Consider the following 24,399-nt stretch of genomic DNA (forward strand, 5'->3'; position numbering starts at 1 on the left):
AGAGGCAGATACAACACTCTTTCTCCGCTGCCAGTATGCTGCTGCTTTCCTTCCTTCTTCCAGCTGTTTCGACAGCAGTACTTCCTCCATCGTAAGAGCCCAGACATCGGTGTGGCTAACGCCCATGAAATTGGGTCGGAAGTTCTTCTACACACTGGCAGAGGTAGCAACAGGCACACGATGAATCGAACTGCTATTCGAAATCACCTTGTGCAGAGTGTGAGTGATGCCCTCGTCAACCTTCACTGCTTTACAGCATGTGATTCGGTCAGCTCGTTTTATGGGGAATCCAAGAAGAAAGCAGTGAGATGATGCTCCAAAGTGATGTCTTCCAAGAAACCTTCAAAAAGCTTGGCAGGTCGTTTACTCTGGCTACCAGTTTGAGAGATCTGTGTGTAAGCTGTCTGGCCAAGACTACTCGGAAGTAAATGAAGCTAGAAACAACCTGTTTCTGTTAGCTGCTAAGTCTGAAGCTTAAGCTGACCTCCGACGAGCGACTCCACAGAAACATGCATGCGTGCGGGCTGTCAACCAAGCTGCAATCAAAACTAGATGCTGGATTTAGACGAAATTTGCTGGAGAGGTCGGGTGTGTGATAAGGACGAAATGGTTCGATGTTGGTGAAGATCCGGATCGAGAGACGAAAATTTTTAAGTGATTCTTCACCATTGAGAGATAGGGCCAAAAACCACATTTTGCATGATGTCTCAAAAATGTATTGACGGATTCAGACGAAACTTTGTGGAAGGTAGGGTATGTGACAAGGAGAAATTGATTAGATTTTGGTGAATATCTGGATCCTGATCCGCGGACACTAGAATTTAAAAAAGTGATTCTTCACCATTGAGAGAATCCTGGTGTTGGCTTAACTGTTAAGGTGGCTGGTTTAAGATCTTAGGGTCTTGAGAGTTGAGCCCCTGTCGGCCGTTGAATTAACACCAGATGGGGTTGACTCAGCCTATCATCCTTCTGAGGTTGGCAAAATGAGGACCACCACTGTACTGGTTGTACTGCATCAGCAGCACAGCCGTGCCACAAGAAAATGATGCGACCAGCAGCCACAGGCTCCACACGATAGCTGTACCATTGAGTGATGGGGCCAAAAACGAGATACAGCATGATATCTAAAAAAAAGTTATGAATGCATTTGGCCGAAACCTGGGTGACGGGTTGGGTGTGTGATGAGGACGCATTGATCCCATTTTAGTGAAGATCCAGATGTGGATCCAGAGACGAGAAAATATTTTTCGTTTTTAAAATGATTTTTTTTCACCATTGAAAGATGTGGGGCCAAAAACGATTTACAGGATAGCACGATATCTTAAAAAAAAGTTATGGATGGATTATGACAAAACTTGGTGGATGAGTTTGGTGTGTGGCAAAAATGAGCCGATTAGATTTTGATTAAGGTCCGGATTCAGATCCCAGCTATCAGTGGGATACAAAACGTGAACTGTTCAGGAGGTATGCGCTCCACCGAATGATGTTCTAGTTTAATCTGGTGTTGGTTGGTGTGGTGCAGGCATGATGGGCCAAATGGTCTCCTCCTGCATCTAATTTTGTTGTTCTTATTAATTCTCGTTGTTGTTGTTAAGCTTTTGGTTGCATTCAAAAAGATTGTGCAAGCTAATTATGTTCATATTCATATATAACACACAAAATGGCAAATTGAAATACTCACTTCTGCATTTGACAGAACTGATATTGCGATGGTGTAATAAGGCTCACAGTGATGTAAAGTCCACACTTCGTTTGATTCCAACACTGCTGATGTTCCACTTTCTTCTCGAATTGCAGCCAAAAAGCTTTGCTCAAAAGGCATTTCTGGTAACTCTGGGGAAACTTTGATTGAGCTGCAGTTTTTGAAATGCGAGTCAAATTTTCATCCCTTGAAGTTGGATTCCCGAAACGAACACAGGAATGGTAATCAGTGATCAATATCACGAGGAAGAAATTCTCTCTTGGGTAGTTTTGGCGATTTATTTTTTCTTCCAAATCTCAGTTTCCAATTTATTTTCCAAATTTCAGGAAGAGTTCGTTACAGCAATCACATTCTAAACTAGAAGGGCACTCGGTAGAGCGCATACCTCTGCCACCCAATGCCTGATCCACAAGAACATATCGGGGCCCAATACATTTTTGAAATACCATGCTATATATCGTTTTTGGCCCTATCTCTCAATGGTGAAGAATCACTTTGAAAATTAAATAACTATCGTATCCAGATCCGGATTCGGATCTTCAACGAAATCTAATCAGTTCGTCCTTGTCACACACCCAACCTGCCCACAACTTTATGAGATATCCTGCACACAAACAGACAAACAAGCCGGTAGGCGGCGATGGGTCGCCGAGCATGGAAACTATAAGATTTCGAGCAAAATGGATGTCATATAGCGGATAGGGAATCACCTTAAGATTATGCATATGAAATATCATCCAGTTCTATCTACTGATAACTACTCGGTATCAATTTGAATGAAAAGTACCGAAAATGCGGTTTGAAATCGGAAATCCCCAAAGTTCTAGGGAGTGCTGTGGGTGAACAAAGATCTAAATCGAAAATCTGGCTCGATCGTTTGTGCACAATGTATTCCAGACGATTTGTGTGAATTTTCATGACCATCCGACCATAACCCCAGGAGGAGTAGCATTTGGCGCGAAGGCACCTCCAGCTCTCGCATATTATCGATTTTTGCACTAATTGACCTTTGACCCCTGACCTAAGCCAAATCGGTCAATATGTCCTGAGGCAAAGTTCTAGTACTCATTGAGTACCATGAACCTGCAAAGTTTCATTCGTATCGATGCACTCACCTGGTCGCTAGGGGGCCTTCAATTTTCGTCAATTTTCGCGCATACCCTAATTGTAGGGGGCGCTGCGGGTAAACTATTCCATATATCACAAACAACGGAATATATTTGATAGAGCATCACTTGTAGATAATTCGTGCCAAATTTCATAACCTCTACGTGGGATAATGGCTTTCGGAATTGATTTCGCGTGAACGGTACCGATTTTGAAGGTTTTTCGGTTGTTGCTAGGGTACCAAAGCGTTCCTAGCAACCATCACAATTTCCAAATCACGAGGTCATAAGATGTACCTACCACCCGAGTTTGCTCAAAATCCGCCCACGTTTACTACCAATTATGCTGATGACAAACGAACAAACATCCAAACAAACATCCAAACAAACCGACAGAATTACTGACAATAAGGGTCACCTATTTCGGCGACCCAACAATAAGGGTCACCTATTTCGGCGACCCAACAAACAGACATAAAGGGGTGAAAACAAAACCTCCTTCACCTTCGGTGGCGGAGGTAATTAGTCGCTGGAAGAGTCGTGTAATTTGATTCGATTGATAAGACGTATAATCACTACAAATTGAATTGAGTTGGGTGCAGTCAATTCAAAGTTACTGCAATAAGCCTGTGCTTATCCAAGAGACATCCTTTTCCTCCAACCCAGAATGTAATCCTTGACTTTTTATTTGCTTTATGCATGAGTTATAAGAGTTAAATACTCCTTGCACATTTTGTACTGGGATTGATCAAACGATTCCAGACATACAACCACAGAGAAAAAGAAAATCGAGTCAATTATAATTCCCTGCATGTCTGTTTTTTAAAATTTTTATTCAACGAGAAGCCTGATTGGAAAGAAAATCTGTGCCGATACCCCTTCCACCCCACCTGCCCCCACCCCTCCCCCATTGTTACTTTATCTTACCACCCAATCTCTTTTGTGATCATGTCCTGATGATTTTAATCTTGAAAGTCCTTGGTTTGTGACGAGTAGATGTTTTTTTGTCTTCTTAAAATTGAGGCTCCCCACAGGTATGAACCTGAGGGCAACATTTGGACGCAATAAGCAAGGGAATGAACGAACAGGAAAAGAGAAAAGAGAGGGGAGGAAACACAGCCACCTGCAAGTAAGAGGGTTGGGCTTGCAAGATTCAATTGGGGGAATAATAGAGGCTCGTGTAAGGATAGGGGAGGGCAAGAGATAGTGGTGACCTGCCTCATGCTTTTGAAGTCTGGATGGAAAAGTGAGATTGAACAGATGAAGGAGGCTCCGTAGGCAGGAGAAGTGGAGGAACAAAGGAGTGTGGGTAAATAAAGGAACTCTTTTTGGGAATTTCAACAGCTTTTGGGTTATTCTGTGCACGTTCCAATTTGAACCCCTGGCTCATGACGTGGTCAATCCAAGTACAGTATATATCCAATGTACCATCTGTGTTTGTCCTTTGTCTACTAGAGTCCTCGAAATACATGTAAAAGTACACACATCTACTAAAATCTTCGTCCTGTGGCTGGAAATGGTTTACGTACAAGCACCTCCATGAACCTTATAGCACTGAAATAACAACAAAAAGAACCAAAAAAACATATTTACAAGTGAATTACCTTGGATCATTTTGTCAGATCATCAATTCGGATTCAGACTAGGTCACTCTATGCTCTCCTAACAATACATGGATGCCTTCAATCTCAGACGCGAGATGAGGCCCATCTACCTAGACATATCTCGAGCATTTTATGGAGTCTGCAATCCTGCCTTGTGCTCAAACTGTCTGCTTATGGAATCCAAGGCCAACTCCACCCTTGGGTTACTGCCTTCCTCTACTCTCGTAACCAACGCGTGCCTCTCAACGGGATACTCTCATCTCCTCTCTCTCTGTCGAGGTTTTGGGCCCAGTCCGATTCTTCATCAACGGAAAATCCTCTTTATCTCTTTGCTGATGATTCCACCCTCTGCCGTAACATGTCATCCCTCAGATCGGCAAGCAGCATCCTCTTCACTCTGCAGATCTGGATAAAATCACAAGCTGCTCCAACACTTGGAACAAGTCTTTCAACCCTGACAAATCTCACACTCTCACTATGTCTCTCTGAAAGGACCGCCCGGAACACCCCCTCCCCCCTTCCATATGTTTTCTCAACAATCCTCTTGAAGAAGTTCTTTCATTCAAGCTTATGGTCTCACTATCTGCCATGATCTTTCCTGGGAAAGCCACATTTCCAAGCTGGCCTCTAAAGCCAGTCACCGACTGGGCATCCTCCATCGTGCAAAGTCTTTCCTTGGCACACCTGAGCTCCTGACCACATACAAGGATTTCGTCTACAGCCTCATTGGAGTACTGCTCTCCCAAATTGGGCTGGTGCTCCTGCCTCTCACCTTTCTCGGCTTCACGCTGTGGAAACCAAGCCATTTGGGATCATTGGTGTCTTCCGCAATGAGGCTGAGTCTTTGTGTCTCTCACTCACCCACCACAGGCAGGTCGGTAGTCTTTCTGTTTTCTAACCCTCCCCCTCCCCCCTCTTTCTCTGTCTGAGATATGCCCCCCCATATTTCCTCAGAATGCTCAAGGTCCACCAACAACCCCCTTCTGGTAAAACTACCAAAATCAAGAAACACTGCTCACCTACACTCTTCTTTCCTTCCTCTTTTTTCCTGCCTTTGGAACAAACTCCCACACTCTCGTCAATCCTATTCTTCCCTCCAGGTCTTCAAAACAGCTGTTGACCACCACCTCTTATCTTATCCCATCCAAAACTATGATCTTTTCTACCCCCGTTAATCCACCTCAAACCCACCTCCTTCAAATTCCATGCTTTCCTTCTTGAAAGTCCCTGTCGTGTGAGGACCTGAAAGTCCCTGTGATGTCCATCTTGTTTCCCCTGTGTACCCTCCCCATCCCTCTCCCTTCCACAGATCTCCTCATGTCCCTGTTCCCCACTGTTTTGTCCATCCCTCTTTTGCCCATCTTGTCTTCTGCTCCCTTTGTTGTACATTCTGTGTGCTAGCTCTCGTACGAGCCTCGACAGTGTACACAAAAAATAAAAAACCTCACCACTACTCCCCATCGATATTCATCTTGCCTTCGTGCGTCTGTTTTTTAGATCCTCGTGGAGGATCTCCAAGTCTCACGTTGTTGTTCTTCATCTTCTTCTTGTAGACTTTTTTGTTTCACAGCCTACAGTTTTCATCGAAACTTCCTGAAATTTGGCATATATATGTAAAAATACCCCACGCAGACAGTAACCATCTCCGATTTTGGAAATTCTTCCTAGAAAAAAAAGTTGACGTCATAATATATCGCCGCTAATGGAAATCGCCTATACCATTATCTCCGAAACTAGGCAAGCTGTTTGAATTTTGTTTGCGGGAATCAATCCGGGCATTAGTACAGATAATTTATCGCAAACCTGATACATCACAATGACGTCATATTCGTTTTTATGACGTCATCATTAAGAGGACGAGGATCTTAGGTAATTCGAGCTTTTTTTTTTCCCGGCAATTATTATGAGTAATATTTTGAAACCTTGCTGGATTTAAACACATGTACACATTGACAAATTGGGATTTATATCACAAAAAGAAACGAGAAGAGTTATTGTTTCCAAATAGTCTGAATAAACTGCTCAAAACATTTTAATGATAATTAGGTTTATTTACATTTTAAATATTCTGTCCAGCATCTGTTAGTGTGTATGCACACTCCCTTCTGAGCTATCTACCCTGGGGTTTGAATCTTGGCCCAGCTATAATCTGTCATCCTGTCGTTCCACATGAGCTACCCATCTGCCGGAATTAGTTGGTGGACGTTAAAGATCCCACGGTGACCTTCACAAAGAGTAGGCGAGCTATCGCCGGCGCCATGAACAAGTTATAAATTCCACCCCTGACTGACTGCTGGGAAGGCAATGGCGAGCCACAAAGCATAACCCATGCCAAGAAACAGCTTTGGCAGCACCATTGTTCTGTAAAGAGTGTAGTGCATCTCATCAATCATCATCATCCGTTATTATTAGTAAATTGTCCACGGCCGAAATTAATTTTCATTCTCGATGAGTGTCCACGGTCTGATCATGTGATCTGATGAGTAAATTCTGGTGGCATAGGTAGCACCAAGAAGGTGAAGGCAGCATAGAAGAAAATATGTGGGTTGATAAGTAAACCATGATACCATGATAACCGTAATGAGACATTTGGACATGTTAATGAGGAAATAGCTTCATGCAAGTTGGAGCTCGAGTGTAGATATAATTAACACCATATAATGTTACTTCTAACTGTGCAAGTTTACCTTATTGTATTTTTTAAATGGCAACATCTTAAAACTTAATTATGGTGTGTGTGTGTGTGTGTGTGTGTGTGTGTGTGTGTGTGTGTGTGTGTGTGTGTGTGTGTGTGTGTGTGTGTGTGTGTGTGTGTGTGTGTGTGTGTGTGTGTGTGTGTGTGTGTCCTGTTATGTCTGGCTTTCTTCTTGGGAATATGGTGCAGTGATTAGTCTTTATTTTGTTCACCTTTTTAGTTCAGTTAGAACACAGTCAAATTTAAATTAAAACAACACTGTTAATTTGAAGATATAATAAGATTTTAGAAAGTTATCACATACTAATAAATTTAAGTTTTTTCTTTTTTTTTAGGGAAATTAAAAAAATTAAGAAACAATGCTTGGCTATTTTCTTCATGCTGAACATCAAATCAGTGTATATTTTACTGCATATGTAAAATGTACATGTAAAAAGAGTTAATATACAGTGCCTCGAGAAAGTCTACACCCCCCCCCTTTCAAAGTTTTCATCTTTTGTTGCCTTATAGCCTGGAATTAATTAATTGATTTAAATTAAAACAACACTGTTAATTTGAAGATATAATAAGATTTTAGAAAGTTATCACATGCTAATAAATTTAAGAATCTTTTTTTAGGGAAATTAAAAAAATTAAGAAACAATGCTTGACTATTTTCTTCATGCTGAACATCAAATCAGTGTATATTTTACTGCATATGTAAAATGTACATGTAAAAAGAGTTAATATACAGTGCCTATAGAAAGTCTACACCCCCCTTTCAAAGTTTTCATCTTTTGTTGCCTTATAGCCTGGAATTAATTAATTGATTTAAATTCATTAAATCATACCTTTTCCACCTTTATTTGCATGGCGTGACCCACAACTTCCAAGTGAAAAACAAATTCTACAAATTTTAGAAAATTAATTAAAAATACAAAACTAGAATATCTTGGTTGGATATGTGTCCATCCCCACTTATAATAGCAATTGTAAATTACCAATCACCTTCAAAATTACACACAAAGTTAATTGGCCTCCACCAGTGTTATATTGAAGTGATTCAGATTTTTTTTTCAGAATAAAATCAGCTGTTCCTGAAGGTTTCCTCTGCAGGGTTGTGCATTTCACAGCAAAGACTCAACCAGAAGCACCAAGAAGCTTCCAAAAGACCTCCAGGATAAAATTATGGAAGGCACAGATCAGGGGATGGGTATAAAAATATTTCAAAGGCCTTGAATATCCCTTGGAGCATAGTCAAAACAATCATTAAGAAATAGAAGGTATGTGGTACCACCAAGACCCTGCCTCAATCAGGCTGTCCTTCCAAACTGGATGACCAAACAAGGAGGAGACTGATCAGAGAAGCCACCAAGAGGCAAATGGCAACTTTGAAAGAGCTATATGCCTTTATTGCAAAGATTGGTCACTGTGTGCATGTGACAACAATATCCCAAGCACTCCACAAGTCTGCCTAGTATTGTAGGGGGCAAGAAGGAAGCCATTACTTAAAAAAGCCCACCTTGAGTCCCATTTGAGGTGTGCATAAACCACTCCGGAGATTCTGAAGCCGTGTGGCAAAAGTTTTGTGGTCTGACAAAACCAAGATGGAACTTTTTGGCTGAAATGCAAAACGTTACATTTGGCACAAACCCAACACAGCACATCACTGATAGAACACCATCCCTACTGTGAAGCATGGTGGTGGCAGCATCATGTTATGGATTTTTTCTCATCAGCATGTCATCATGGATTTTTCTCATCAACAGGGACTGAGGCACTTGTCAGGATGGAAGGGAAAATGAATGGAGCAAAATACAGAAAAACCCCAGAGGAAAACTTGCTGCCCTCTGTAAGAAAGCTGAAATTGGGACGGAAGTTCACCTTGAAGCATGACAACGACCCGAAGCACACAGCCAAAGCTACACTGGAGTGGCTAAGGAACAAGAAGATAAATGTCCAGTCAGACATTTAGTGGCCCAATCAGAGCCCCGACCTAAATCCAATCGAAAATCTGTGGCATGACTTGAAGATTGTTGTCGATCAACGCTCCCCATGCAACTTGACTGAGCATAAAACAGTTTTGTTCAGAAGAATGGGAAAATATTGCCAAATTAAGATGTGCATAGTTATAGAATGCAATTTGCAGTGCCTATAGAAAGTCTACACCCCCTTTCAAATTTTTCACCTTTTGTTCCCTTATAACCTGGAATTAAATTGCATTAAATCAGACGTTTTCCACCTTCATTTACTCATCGTAACCCACAACTTCCAAGTGAAAAACAAATTCTACAAATTTCAGAAAATTAATTAAAAATACAAAACTAGAATATACAGATATATACAGATTGGTTGGATAAGTGTCCACCCCCCCCTCCTTATAATAGCAATTGTAAATTAGATCAGGTGTAACCAATCACCTTCAGCTTAGTGCGAGGCCACGGTTGGTCGTGAGAATGTAATTTTATGGAGGTGTGATCGTTTTACTCTGAGTAAGTCGTGCATTATGCCTGAGTATGAAAGTCTCGTTCGGTATTTGCATCTGCTCAGCTTAATTATAATGAGGATATGAATGCTATTGAGAGGGTTCAGCCAAAGGTGACGAGATTGTTCTATGACTCACAGCATTTAGCAATGAAGAAAGGTTAAAAAGACAGGGCTTTGATGTGGTGGATATGATTGGGGTAATATTGAGATATATTTGAAGGAATTGATGGAGTTATTTTCTGGTAGATTTTTTTGAATCGATCCAGGTTTATAGGACCTCGGGGTATATATAATCTGAGTATACATAAAATTGGAGGCAGAACACAACACCAGGCAAGGAATCATTTTTTCCCCTTTGCATGTGAAACACCTTTCGAGGAAAAGTTGTTAGTAAAAGTTGGAACCATCAAAGAATTGAAAATAAAATTAGATAAATACTAAAGAGACAGCTGTATAGTTTGTATGGCATGACGTCACACAATTGTGTTTATGTTACACATACAATAAGGAACTTCAAGCCTGGTGTTGGCTTAGTGGTTACGGTGGCGGCTTGGGGTCCTGATGGGTCCTGAGTTCAAGCCCCGTTGGCTGCTGAATTAACACCAGGGGGTGTACTCAGCCTGTCATCCTTCCGAGGATGGCGAAATGAGTACCAGTGTACTGGTCCCGGTGTATGCCCCGGTTAGAATAGGTGTACCATATCCCTGTGTGTCGTCAGAGGGACCAGGGTTGGCGTCAGGAAGGGCATCCGGCCATAAAACATTGCCTCAAGAAAAAGCCCAACCCCTGCACGGCAGGGAAAAATGGCTGTAAAAACGGTCATACAATAAGGAACTTCAACACAAAAGGAGGAATTTCGTCCCCATCATTCCTGTGCTACTTTAACACAATATTAATCCAATAGATTCGTTTATTGACTCCTGGAAGGATTGATGAAGAGTAGTTGGAGTGGAGAGAGCAGTGGGGCAGGCAAAGAGACATCATCAAGGTGTTGTATTTATTTGTTTTTGTATTCATGATGATTTGTTTCCATTATTAAATATCATTCAACCCAGAAGAGAAGACTTCATTATACGATTAATACTCGTTGAGGAAGCAGATTTCAAAAGAGGAAGAGGTTCTGGAGATCAAAATCGCAAATCTGAGGTGGATCATGGAGAAAGCTTTGGAACTTGGAATTGGAATTGGGGTCAGATAGCGAGGCAGGGATGCATTATCTACCCTTACTTGTTCAAACCTTATAGTGAGTACGTCATAAGGAAATCAAACTTGGATGACGTAGAGGCTGGAGTCAGGATTGGAGGAAGACGTATCAACAATCTAAGGGAAAATGATGAGACCACTCTGTTGGCAGAAAGGAATGAGGACTTGATGAAACTGCGGCAAACAGTGAAGAAGCTGATGTTTATCCAAACCAAAAAAAAAACAGAATAAAATCTTGTCAACTAAGATTGATGTGTTCAGATTGGGAGACGACCACGTGAAAATCATATAAAGTTTCATTTTCCTGGATTCTGTGATTGAAGTTAATGGAAAATGTGGAGGAGAAAGTAATAGACGGTTAGCCTTGGGGGGACCAGCAATCAATGTCAGGATTGACAAATATCTGGAAAGACAAAGATGTGACAATACAAATGCTCTGGTATTTCCTGTTACAATGTATGGATGTGAGTCATGGACAGTGAAAAGGAAGAAAGGGAGAAGATTGACAGTTTTGAAATTACCAAGGGTCATGTCATGGGCATGAAAAAGAACCCCTGCCCTCCCCCCCCCCCCCATGAGGGGTGTGAGGGAGACGACCTACAATACTTTTGCCTGGATGTGTGCCACAGTGCAAATTCTGACCCCTGCTGCAAACCGGGGAGAGGGGAGGGGGATTATTAGCCATGGCACAAAATATATTTGCCCCACTATCACCCCCACCCCTCCAGCTGCTCCCGAGCGGGTGTTTCTAACATTCAAAATTCCATGGACTGCAAGAAGAACAAACGAATCAGTACTTGAAGAAATTAGATCATCATGGACATTAAAATAGGAACTGTCATATTTTGGACACATCATGCTTGCGGAAAACGAAAGTCTGGAGAAATCGACCATCCTCAGTGTGTTTGAGGGAAGATCGACGGAGCTCATTGATGACATGACATGATCGAGGCTCGTGGAAGAGCTGGTACAGAATGGAAGGGAACAAAATGGAAAGGAGGGAATGCCAACAACAGAGTAGAAGTGAGATTGAGATCAAGCGGAGGGGAGAAGGACATATATGGTCGAACAAGTTGCACAAAAGCTGAATGAAACACAACAGGGGAAGGAAGAGGAAAATGAGAATGAAACAAAAAAGGAACAAACCAACCGACAACCAACACATGAAAAGGGGTGGGGGAGAGGGGGAAAAACACAAAAACAAGAAAAACAGAGTGCTTGGGAATGGGGTCGATTGGGGTAGAAAAGATCATGAGTATGGATAGCGGATCATGAGTGTGGATATGGATAATGAATGCTGGACCTCACAGCTACTCTACCCTCAGGACATGAGATGGTGTGAATGCTGGACCTCACAGCTACTCTACCCTCAGGACATGAGATGGTGTGAATGCTGGACCTCACAGCTACTCTCCCCTCAGGGCATGAGATGGTGTGAATGCTGGACCTCACAGCTACTCTCCCCTCAGGGCATGAGATGGTGTGAATGCTGGACCTCACAGCTACTCTCCCCTCAGGACATGAGATGGTGTGAATGCTGGACCTCACAGCTACTCTACCCTCAGGACATGAGATGGTGTGAATGCTGGACCTCACAGCTACTCTGCCCTCAGGACATGAGATGGTGTGAATGCTGGACCTCACAGCTACTCTACCCTCAGGACATGAGATGGTGTGAATGCTGGACCTCACAGCTACTCTACCCTCAGGACATGAGATGGTGTGAATGCTGGACCTCACAGCTACTCTACCCTCAGAGCATGAGATGGTGTGAATGCTGGACCTCACAGCTACTCTACCCTCAGGACATGAGATGGTGTGAATGCTGGACCTCACAGCTACTCTACCCTCAGGACATGAGATGGTGTGAATGCTGGACCTCACAGCTACTCTACCCTCAGGACATGAGATGGTGTGAATGCTGGACCTCACAGCTACTCTACCCTCAGGGCATGAGATGGTGTGAATGCTGGACCTCACAGCTACTCTGCCCCCAGGGTATGAAACAGCAGAAATATGTTTTTCCAACTTCTGCTAAATGGAATGGTTTTGAAAGCGCCAAAAGGCGATTTGTGTTCCACAGTTTTCAAGTGTATAATTCAATTGAAATACAATCATGTTTATAGCCTTTGATGCACCGTCTTTTACACCATCTTATTTAACACATTGCATTAGTTATTCATGCCTGTTGTTTGTGTTCTTCATTTCTTGCCTAAAATACAGTAGGTTTCCTGTTTGGAAGGATTTTAAATTTTGTTTGACTGTAAGACACGAAGACAATAAAAACTCACTCCTCCCTGCGCATGTGTGATTTGCATGTGATTGTGTACATTTTGCCAATTTCAGAGCCAAAGTACTGCAAAACTACAGGTTTGTGTTTAAATTTGTGTTCAAAATATAAAATTCAATTTGAATTAAGTTGTTCCTCGATCATTGACTCTGACGTCTGTAGACAGACAGACAGAAATGAACCAATTCCTGAACCCAACTTTTCGCTTCATGCACGCAGGGTAATAAACCAGGAAAACATAATGTATCTGGTCCAGGAATCTCAGCTTTGATGAACTGGAAGGAGGAACTTCCTATCCGACATCCATGTGTCCCAAACCCTAAAGCAGAAGTTCCTCAAACATGGCGACTACAAATGTACACAATATTCTTGATGACGCCTCGCTAAGTTCCAGTGCAGTGTTAACACTACCTCTTTTGATGAATCCAGCGAATACAACCTAAACCCCAATTAGCTTCACCAAGAGCTGCCTGGCACTGCACTGTCAGCTTATCTAGCTCCCTACCACCTCCCCACATTGATTCCCACCTTCAGAGCCTTCTCCTTCCCCTACGTGTCAAATATTCCAAGATTTCTCCTTGCATCATGTAGTCCTTATTTTTCCTGTTATGTTTTTTCTCTCTCTTTTGTTCAAAGAACATATTCACATGTTCCCCCTTTTTTCCATAATTATTCCTCCCTCCCTGTTGTTCAAATGCCTTCATTCGTCGGTATGTGCGTCTTGGTCCCTCCACCCCTCAATCTTTTCCCTTCCAGGAAAAAATAACTGAAGTGTTTGTCTTCTTCTCTGTGCATTGTCACAGTTGTCTTCCTCCATTGCTTTTGTCAGCTAACACATGCCGTGACGTGTTTTGATGTTGGAATGGGCAGTGGCACAGGATGGATGGGCAGAAATGCTTTTGCCTGCATTATAAAATTCCTTTTATTTCCAAATAATGGTGACAAATTGCTACTTTTCTATTGAATCAATAGAATGGAATGCAGTACTTGTTTAAAAAAAAAACGTATTGGATTTTCAACTGCTTTGGCAGCATTTGAATCAGTATACTGGAGATCGAGGCTCATGGAAGAGCCGAACAACAAGGGGCAATGGGCCAATTGGCAAAATGGGGGCAAAGGGAAAACAGTGGGATGATAACAAACGGATGCACGACTGGAGGAATTGTAGGAGAAGGGTGGTGTCAGTGTATCGAGTAAAGCTCGGTAGTTGTTGTTGCTTTGTATGCAGCCTGCAGCTGCTGGTTGCATCATTTTCTGGAAGTACGGCTGTGCTGCTGATGCAGTGTCCCTGTTACTCATAAGGTGGCACTCATTTTGCTGACCTCGGAAGGATGACGGGCTGAATCAACCAACCTGGTGTTATTTCAACGGCGTTGACAGAGGCTCTCATGCCAGCAACTGTAACCTTTAGCTTACTAGTGGAAATGGGAAACACCGCAAGGTGTCGGTGGACAGCAGACTTGAACTCCTGAATGGAAGAGCTCGAGACACTGGATTCAGGAAGGCAGTTCCATACAGGCGAGAAAAGAGGGGTAAGAAAGATGTTTGTATTTACAATCAGTTTCTGAGCTTGCAACGCATAAAATGTCAGTGTTGGAAGTAAAAATACAATCTTGTTACAATAATATCGGGTGTAGCAAAAGGATGAGACGCGTATGAAAATGGCATGCATTTGTAATTACGAGGAGTCAACTTTTTCTTGTTGTTTCCAGGTTGTGAGATAAGCCTGGTGTTGGCTTAGTGGTTAGGGTGGCGGCTTGGGATCCCAGGATCCTGAGTTCAAGCCCCGTTGGATGCTGAATTAACACCAGGGGGTTGACTCAGCCTGTCATCCATCTGAGGTCGGCGAAGTGAGTACCAGTGTACTGGTCCCGGTGTATGCCCCGGTTAGAATAGGTGTACCATATCCCTGTGTGTCGTAAGAGGCGACCAGGGTTGGCGTCAGGAAGGGCATCCGGCCATAAAAAACATTGCCTCAAGAAAAAGCCAAACCCCTGCACAGCAGGGAAAAATGGCTGTAAAAACGGTTTCCAGGTTGTGAGAGAAGCTCCGGAATCTCACTCAGAAATGGAAAATCGAGGATGGAAGCGTAGACAGAGATGAGCAGTCAGCATTTATTGTTCAGTATTCTGAAAAGGGAAACTGCAATTTTTGCACAACCAGTATTTCCCAGAGACATTTTGAAGTTTCGCAAAGCTCCAGCAAGGAAAGATGACTAACAGATGCATGTCAAACTTCCATGAAACAGTTCGCCTAAAATGCCAACAAGGAGGTCGTGAACCGTCTGAATGCCAGAAAACGTGAAAATGTGCGACGAGCAATGGATGCACCCCTCCCCCCCTGTAAGTCAGTGCGCCGTTTGAAGCAACAGTTCAGCATGAGCGCAATAAGTCTCCATCAAATGTGCAAGGGCGAACACATACTTATCCTTAACACGCTCAAATGAGCTAAAATCCTCGTCCTCTTAATGATGACATCATAAAAACGAATATGACGTCATTGTGATGTATCAGGTTTGTGATAAATTATCTGTGTAATGCCCGGCTTGATTCCCGCAAACAAAATTCAAACAGCTTGCCTAGTTTCGGAGATAATGGTATAGGCGATTTCCATTAGCAGCGATATTATGACATCAACTTTTTTTCTAGGAAGAATTTCCAAAATCAGAGATGGTTACTGCCTGCGCGTGGGCTTTCTGCATATACATGGCAAGTTTCACGAAGATCCGATGAAAACTTTCGGTTGTGAGACAAAAAAAGTCCACAAGAAGAAGATGAAGAACAGCAACGTGAGTAAGACAGAGATCCTCCAGGAGGATCTAAAAACCCAGCCGGTCCAGTAGATTGTATTTTCAAAAGCGAGTGCACAAGCACTCATTAAAAAAAGACAACTTACATCTTTTTCATTTTACAAACGTTTTTGAAATATTTAACTCAATCACTCCATGACAGAAATTCTTCATCTCGAAATGCGTCGCGTCCTTTTGCGACATCCTGCTTTCTTTTCAAGCTTAAAAATACAATCTCTTTCTCCTCGCTTTCTTTGTCAATTCTCATGAAAGTAAATTGATGGCTTGCATTGTCCATTATCAATGCAAAAGTACATTGCTGTCCCCTAAATGCCCTTTTTATTGAAGTAACATAGTTCTGCAGTAAGTAAAGCTCCACCTTGAGCTTGAGAAACTATTAAAAAAAACAAAAAGGTGCAAAAATGAAAATAAGGTAAGATGGAACAGACTCTGCTTCAGATTTTATTGAGTACACGAATTTATTCACAGAATTGCTTGTCCCCCCCCCCCCCCCCAGAAGCAGACAATTATGAGATCTGCACAAGATGCATAATTGAATACAGTCCTACATGTGGAATCGAAGGATGCCAAATCCATGGACTCAGCACAAGTGGGTGGCTTTCAAAAAAATTTCAGTATCGTCTTGAAATAGTCATATTAAGCTCATTAAATCTTTTCCAAAAGTACGAAGGTCAGGTCAGGTCAGGTATGGGAGCATGTGCCAGAACAGCGCGTCGCTGCGTCCACTTTCCGCCGGTACTCCAGGGGCCTCCGTCTGGCCATCCCCCAGGCAGATGCCAGGCCCATCCCCATCTCCTTGAGATGATGGTCAACCTGCTGCAACCATGAGGCACGTGGTCGGCCCACTGGCCTCCTCCACTCATGAGACTCCCTCGCTGAGAGAATCTGGTGAGCAGGATCAGCGTCAGGAAAACGAGCCACATGTCCATACAGCCGCAGCTGACGCTCACGGACTATGCAGGTAACAAATCTCATCCGAGTCTCTCTCAGCAACCGCTCGTTGGACACAAAATCCGACCAGCGATAGCCAAGGATTCTCCGAAGAGACCTGGTACCAAAGGAATTAAGTCTCCGTCTCAGATCCTTGGTCAAAGTCCAAGTCTCGCACCCATAGAGCAAGACTGGAAGTACTAAGGACCTGAAGACTCGGACTTTCGTCCTCCCGCACAGGTACCGGCAGCGCCACACCCCATGATCCAGTGAATCCATGACTCCCCAGGCCCGACCCAGACGTCATTGACCTCCGGCTCACAACCTGCGGAGACATGAATATCACTGCCAAGGTAAGTGAATCTATCCACGACCTCAACATCCTCACCACAAACAGACACAGACAGGACAGCAGCATCCAAGATGTCACCGAAAGCCTGGATCTTTGTTTTGACCCAAGAAATCCGTAATCCCAACGGCTCCGACTCCTCATTCAGCACCTCGAGGGCCCCCAAGAGGATGTCTAAAGTCTCCGCAAAGATGACTGCATCATCTGCAAAATCAAGGTCCGAGATCTTGACATTGCCAAACGATGCACCGCAACTTGATCTCTCCGACATCCTCCCAAAAATCCAGTCCATACAAGTGCTGAAAAGTGTGGGGCAAGTACACACCCCTGACGAACTCCAGTAACAACTGGAAATAAGTCAGAGATGGTACCACCACACTTCACAGCACTCTCAGTACCAGAGTAGAGTTCAGACATCAGATCGATCAGTTTTGGTGGCACCCCACGAAGACCAAGAATCCTCCAGAGGACATCCCGATTCACTGAATCGAACGCTTTACAGAGATCAACATAGGCTGCAAGCAGCCCCTGCCGAAACTCTCGTCTGCGTTCGGTGAGGACACGAAGTGCAAGGATACGGTCAATCGTTGACCTCTTTGGTGTAAAGCCTGACTGCTCTGGACGCTGGTGCTCAAGCAGATGGTGGCGAACCCTATCAAGAATTATCCGAGCAAAGACCTTGCCCGGCACTGAGAGCAGCGTCACCCCTCGGTAGTTGTTGCAGTCTTGGCGATCACCCTTCCCTTTCCAGAGAGGGACAACAAGGCCCCTCTTCCAGTCAGTTGGGATGATGCCTGTGTTCCAGGCAGAGCACAAAACTGCATGCAACGACGCGAGTGCAGCATTTCCACCAGCCTTGAGAAGTTCGGCATGAATGCCACAGATCCCTGGAGCTTTGCCCCGTTTCAACTGGTTCATCACAGCCCGTGTTTCCACAAGCGATGGTGGACCACAGTTGATTTGAGGGTCAGCAACAGGGATTGTAACACCCTTGACGTCCAACTCGACAGCTGGGGGATCAGCCTGGTACAACCGCTCGAAGTAACCGGCCCAGCGGGCCTTCACTTCAGACTCCTCTGTCAAGAGCCTACCACTCTCTGCTCGAACTGCAGTGCTCCGAGGGATGGGCTTGGATGAACGTAATGCGCGAATTCCCCTGTAAGCGGGACGAGAATCACCTGTCCACAGGTGATGCTCTACCCCCTCACAGATTCCTCGCACATAGGCCTCCTTGTCCACCCTCAGTGCACGTACAGTTTTACGCCTCAGCTCCCTGAACAGCTCAGCTCTGCCATTCAGCCTGGCCCTGCGACTATGGTCAATGGTATCCAGTGTCCCTTGAGAGACAAAATTGTTCTTTGCCCTGCGGTGAACTCCAAGGCATCCACCGGCAACATCAAGGACGGTGGTCTTGAAGGTGCTCCACAACTCTTCAGGACCCCCCAAAGCACCCAGACCCCCAAGTGTCCACTCAGCCTGTTCGCAAACTCCTCAGCTACTCTCTCATCCCTGAGCTTGGCAACATCCAGCCTAGGCTGGGATGGTACCATTCTCCAGGATTTAAGGTGCAGCTTTAGAGTTGCTACAACAAGCCTGTGGTCAGTATTGAGGAACTGAGCACTCCGGTAGACCCTGCAGTTCTGGATCATCCTCCAACGACCGTCAATGAGGACATGGTCAATCTCCTTTGCCACACCGCCAGCGTTGGAATACCAAGTCCAGCGATGAGCTTGCGGGCGCTGAAACCATGAACCAGCCACCCTAAGTCCATGACTTCTTGCAAAGTCAAGGAACTTAGTGCTATTCTGGTTCATAGTTCCTGACCCATGGGGACCAACACACACCTCATAACCATCCCTATCAGTTCCAGTCGATGCATTGAAATCCCCCAAGACTAGAAGTGTATCTCGTCTGGGGCACTGATCAACCACAGACTCGAGTGTGGCGTAGAATGTGTCCTTCACGATAAGATCACTCGCCTCAGTCGGAGCATAAATAGAGACCAGGGAAATGACACCTAAGGAGTGACGAATCCTTAATCTCATAATACGCTCGTTGACCGGTGTTACCTCAATTATCATTGGGGTCAGCTTATTGGACACAGCTACAGCAACTCCTTGGGTATGGTGGTAACCATCAGAGCGACCAGACCAATAGTAGGTGTAACCACCCACCATTATCTCGCCGCAATCCGGTCTCCGAACCTCAGAGAGAGCTGCAATCCCGATGTCCAAACGCTTGAGCTCAGATGATAACAGAGACAGGTGATCATCCTCTCTTAGGGATAGGGACATTCCAGGCACCCACCCGAAGGACCGCCTCAGGTTAACCCAAGGAGACCGCCGTCTGGTGGACGACACCTCAGCACCACTCCGACACACTCTCCCGCAATCTGACCCAGGGATGTTACCCCGTGGTTTCTCCTATCAAAGATTGGGGGTCCCGAAGGCTTTGCCCCAATCCCATCATCCGGTGAGCTGCCCTGCGAAGGGAAGCTGCACAGGAGGTACTCCCACGGAGTGGGTTTTCAGATTTTTTTGCGTTTTTGCGTTTTGCGGAATGAAGCGTTTTACGGTGGCTGGAGTGCAAATCCTGCCACCAACCTCCTAATAAGAAGTAACCCAACTGCAGGAGGACGTCCGCAGACACAGTTGGGCACTAGATATGGATGGCCGTTGGCTCACAAGGAGCTCCTCCGCCCTTTGACAGGTTTTGTTTTTAATCCTGCTGGGTGTCCATATCCAAACACCCTCCTCACCAGAAAACCTGGTGGGGGAGACGGTTTAGTCGCCGACAACCCGACCATGGAACAGGTTAGTACAGGTTTACATGGTACCTGTAGCAGGTCACAGATCGAACCTGACCTGACACCATTTATTATAATTTATTATAATTTATTATAATTTGTTTTTATTTTTGCAAATCAAAATTTCGACAGAGTCTATGAACGATGCAATGATCAAGTTTTAGAATACGTCTCGCAAAATGGAAGCCAGTTAAAAATGTTTTTATTTTTCTTACAGTGATCTTAAGCTCATGGAGGAGCTTGTACATACATCTCACTCGGGACAAATACATTGCTGGAGATTGATGTACTTCAGTATGAATTGCTAGGACATTGATGCCGGTTGACTTTCGTATCCGAAGAAGGCCGTTCGCGCATGAACCGTGTGAATTATTTGGTCAACTTGCTTACAGTGCAGAAGTTGCTGCGACCGAGTGTCTTAAGGAACCTCCGAGAAGGACCAGACCGCTTCATTAGTAGGCAATGGACGAACCCATACATCATATGGGATTATGAGCCTGGGCTAGCCTACATCAGGAGCCAGGTGTCAGATGAGACTGATCTACAAAACATCGAACAATTGAGAGTGAAAAAGGTGTTTCATTGCCTTTCCATTGAAAGAAACTTGATGGATAAGAAAAGGTTATTGAAAAAGCATTTGTTAAATAATTAACCGTTGTGATGTGTTTTCTTGTTTTGCTCGCAGCTGTTGTTATACTCCGAGAGCATTAAAGAGGATTTGAGTGGAACACAGAACACGTGAGCACAGATGTCCAGGTTGTTTTGTTTTTCGAGGGAGCTTGGTGAATTAATAACCTTATTAGGATCTGCATTTGCAATCGGATACAGCCAAGCTTGGCTCAAGTGGGATTCATGTACCTGTACCTACATTTACAGTGGCCAGAGGAGCGAAAAGCTGCTCATATCCCCATTGTAAGAGCAAAATTTAACCTGAAAAACAATTTGAAAAAGATCATTATTTCCAAGAAATCAATTGCACTGTAACACCGTATTGTAGGGACGTCACAATTGGACCTACTTAAAGGTTGAGCCCCTGTTTGTACTTCATGATGTGGGTGGTTAAGGAAGTTGATTGAAAGTTATTTTGTGACACTGCTGCAACCGTTTTGTTGAATGATAACCCAATCAAACTGGTCTTTGAACTAATCAGGCAATCGAGATGGATTGGCTCAGAAAGGTAGCTCTAGACAAAATAAGCGCAATGTTCAAAGAGCAACCTTGACGGTGTAAGTTGCACATTGCTGTCTGCCATCACTAAAACATGCTGTTAACACGTCACCCACGGACTGTGGCTTCGAGGACAGTAACGTTTACAACCCTTGTGTAAATGATGGTGAGCGGAAAGAAAAAGGAGGATGCTGGGAGATGTGAGAGTGAGGACGTGAGTAATGATTTCCTTTCATTTGTCTGTCTCTCTCTCTCTCTCTCTCTCTCTCTCTCTCTCTCTCTCTCTCTCTCTCTCTCTCTCTCTCTCTCTCTCTCTCTCTCTCTCTCTCTCTCTCTCTCTCTCTCTCTCTCTCTCCCCCTCTCTCCCCCTCTCCCCCCTCTCCCCCCTCTCTCCCCTCTCTCCCCCTCTCCCCCTCTCCCCCTCTCTCCCCCTCTCTACCCCTCTCTCCCCCTCTCCCCCCTCTCCCCCTCTCTCCCCCTCTCTCCCCCTCTCCCCCCTCTCCCCCCTCCCCCCTCTCTCCCCCTCTCTCCCCCTCTCTCCCCCTCTCTCCCCCTCTCTCCCCCTCTCTCCCCCTCTCTCTCCCTTTCTCCTTGGACGAGGATCCTGATTGATGCAAGTTTATGCCACAGGCTGACAGTGAGACCAGGGAAGGAAGTGAGCTCGAGGGGAGAAACGTTACATCATGCCACTCCAGTCATTTGCCAACTTGCAACTGTCTTTTTTTTGTTTACAATGTCGAGGTTCATGGAGGAGTTGCAACATATAGAACAGATCAGGACGTAAAAGAAAAAAGAGGAACAGAAGAAAGAGAGAAGGGGGGGGGGGAGGGAGGGAAAACACACCAACAGCGAGGTTGAGGGACAAAATATGGGGAGGACACAAATGAGGACAACATGGATACAGAAATAATCTCTCTAACAGAAAGAAAAACCGGAAATTTGTAAAGAGGTGGGCTTGGGGGTGGGTGGGGGTTATTGTGGGTATAAAAGATCATAGTTGTGGATACGGGATGATCTGAGATGGTGTTGAACAGCTGTCTGGAAGAGGAAAAAGAGGAATGAATGAGTGAAGAGAGGTGAGCAGTGATTCTGGATTGAGGTAGTTTTACTAGAAGTGAGTTGCTGGTGTCCCTTGTGTGTCCTGCAGAAACGTGGTGGGGGAAAAGGGGGGCAAGGCACGGAAAGAGCAAAGCATGCAAGACCATGAAGGAGGTGGTAGAAGACAGAGAGACCACCGATCTGCCTGCGATGGCGAAGTAATAGGCCCATAGACGCAGCTTCATCGTGGGAGATTCCAATGATTTTGAAGGTGTTGGTTTTCACGCTGTCAAGCTGAGGAAGGTGTGAGGCAGGGGCGCCTGCCCAGAGTGAAGAGCAGTACTCCATCAAACTGTGGCCCGTACAGCATAGCGAGGAAAATGGTGGCTGGGTTAGAGCTAGGGAAATGGCCTGTACCACGTGTGGGATTTCAAACTATTGCTATGAACTACTTCGCATTTAGCTCTGCCTCTGGAGGTGGATGAAGGTTGTGTTTTCATCTGTCTGTTTGCGTGTATGTTGGTCTGTGAACACGATATCTAAAAAAGTTGTTGATGGATCCGGCCGAAATTTGGTGGGCAGGTTGAGTGTGTGACAAGGATGAACTGGTTAGATTTTGGTGAAGATCCGGATCCAGATTTGGATACAAGAACTTTTTAATGTTTTCCGTGATTCTTCACCATTGAGAGATAGGGCCAAAAACGAAATGTCGCATGATCTCTTGATTTTGACAAAACATGGTGGATGAGTTGGTAAGGTAACGAGAACACGCCAATTAGATTTTGGTTCAAGTCCTGATGCAGATCCGACCCATCAGCGGGATACAAAACGTAAACTGTTCAGCCAGGTGGAGGTATGCACTCTACCGAGTGCCGTTCTATTTATTGATGTTTTGATACTTGAATTAATAGTGAAAGCTGTTTGTGTTTGGTTTGTTTGTTTTCAGGTTAAATCTTTTTGAGATCCTCTCTTTGGGGTTTAGGAATAAAGTTGTAAATTTAGCTTGAATTTCCAGGAGGTGACTCGAAATTCAAACCTCTTACATAGCATCTGCATGCAAGTGCCATTCAGGCCATCCCGAGTGCTAACCCTAACAGCTCGGTCCTTGCTGGAACCGAACCAACTCGGGTGCTGTTTAGCTGCAAATTTGTGCTGCTTTTGGGGTGGTATTGTCAGGAACTTTCGAGGGGGGATTTAAAGGCAAAACACCTGCCTGAAGGCAGGGACATTGATTGGTCAGTGGAGACCAGAAATTTTTCAGAAAGATAATGATAGGGGGGCTGCTGCTGCTGCTGTTGTTATTGCAAATGAGACAGACTGTGCTGTTAGCTGTTAAATGATCTGCGTGGTGGATTTGATTGAGCCTGAGTTTTAAACTGAATTATTTGTAAGTTCGATTTGCATTTTAAGCTGGATAGTGTTTTAATAATTCAAAATAGTGGATAGTGCTGGGGTTTTTTTTTGGTGGAATATGCACACTGTGAACGTTGGTGCCAATTCCTTTCATATCACCCCCACCTCCCCCTACTCTCCCCATCCTCCCCAGAACCCACAACATAATTACAAAGCACACAACCTTTGATTGAACTGGAATGTCTATTGTGCAAACTCTTATCTTTCAACAGACAAGCAGTTGCTGCAATCCCAGCATATACATATACATTATACATATTTATATTATATTATAGTGAATGATGTGAATAACATTAAAAACAAACAAACAAATGGAACCAGTCCACAGCAAAACTTATAAGGAAATATTATATAAAAAAAACGATGAGAGGTTTTCTTTTTGCATTAACATGAAATGAAAATAAGATATTTAAGCACAAGATGCCAAACAGTTTGGCCGTGTGTAAATATGCTTTACAGCCATTGCCTTCTGACTCCTCTTCTTTGGACAAGTTTCATGATGGACCAAGTTCGGCGAACAGTAAACGAGAGCTGATAAAAAATGTTTTGTAAATAATATTAAAAACGAAAAACATGACATTTGCCATAAATACCACCCAGAAGAGTAGATGCTGAGCTTTCCTCGATGCGGAATCACGATTTCAGTCTCCAAGATGATAAATGGGGGGAAAAAACGCAAAAACGTGAAGGAAAGAAGTTTATGTTTGTTATTGCTTCAAATTGTGCTGCATCGACCCCCTGCGACAGCCAGGTATTTGTACGAATCCATTCCAGGTTTCCATGGAATCAAACACACACTTAAAGGTAGAAGGGGAATGGTT

At 44.2% G+C, this 24,399-nt stretch overlaps 1 long non-coding RNA gene across 1 annotated transcript; it reads left to right on the plus strand.

Annotated features, from left to right (window-relative positions):
- The first annotated feature begins 16,374 nt into the window (after positions 1-16,374).
- Positions 16,375-20,776, plus strand: LOC147010560 (uncharacterized). Its single transcript, XR_015052193.1, has 3 exons — positions 16,375-16,464; positions 20,353-20,534; positions 20,646-20,776. It is a non-coding gene; the product is annotated as an uncharacterized LOC147010560 (long non-coding RNA).
- Positions 20,777-24,399: the final 3,623 nt, after the last annotated feature.

This window comes from Eptatretus burgeri, chromosome 16, assembly GCF_056783735.1.
Source record: "Eptatretus burgeri isolate ZD-2024b chromosome 16, Ebu_testis_v1, whole genome shotgun sequence".
Classification (NCBI taxonomy): domain Eukaryota; kingdom Metazoa; phylum Chordata; class Myxini; order Myxiniformes; family Myxinidae; genus Eptatretus; species Eptatretus burgeri.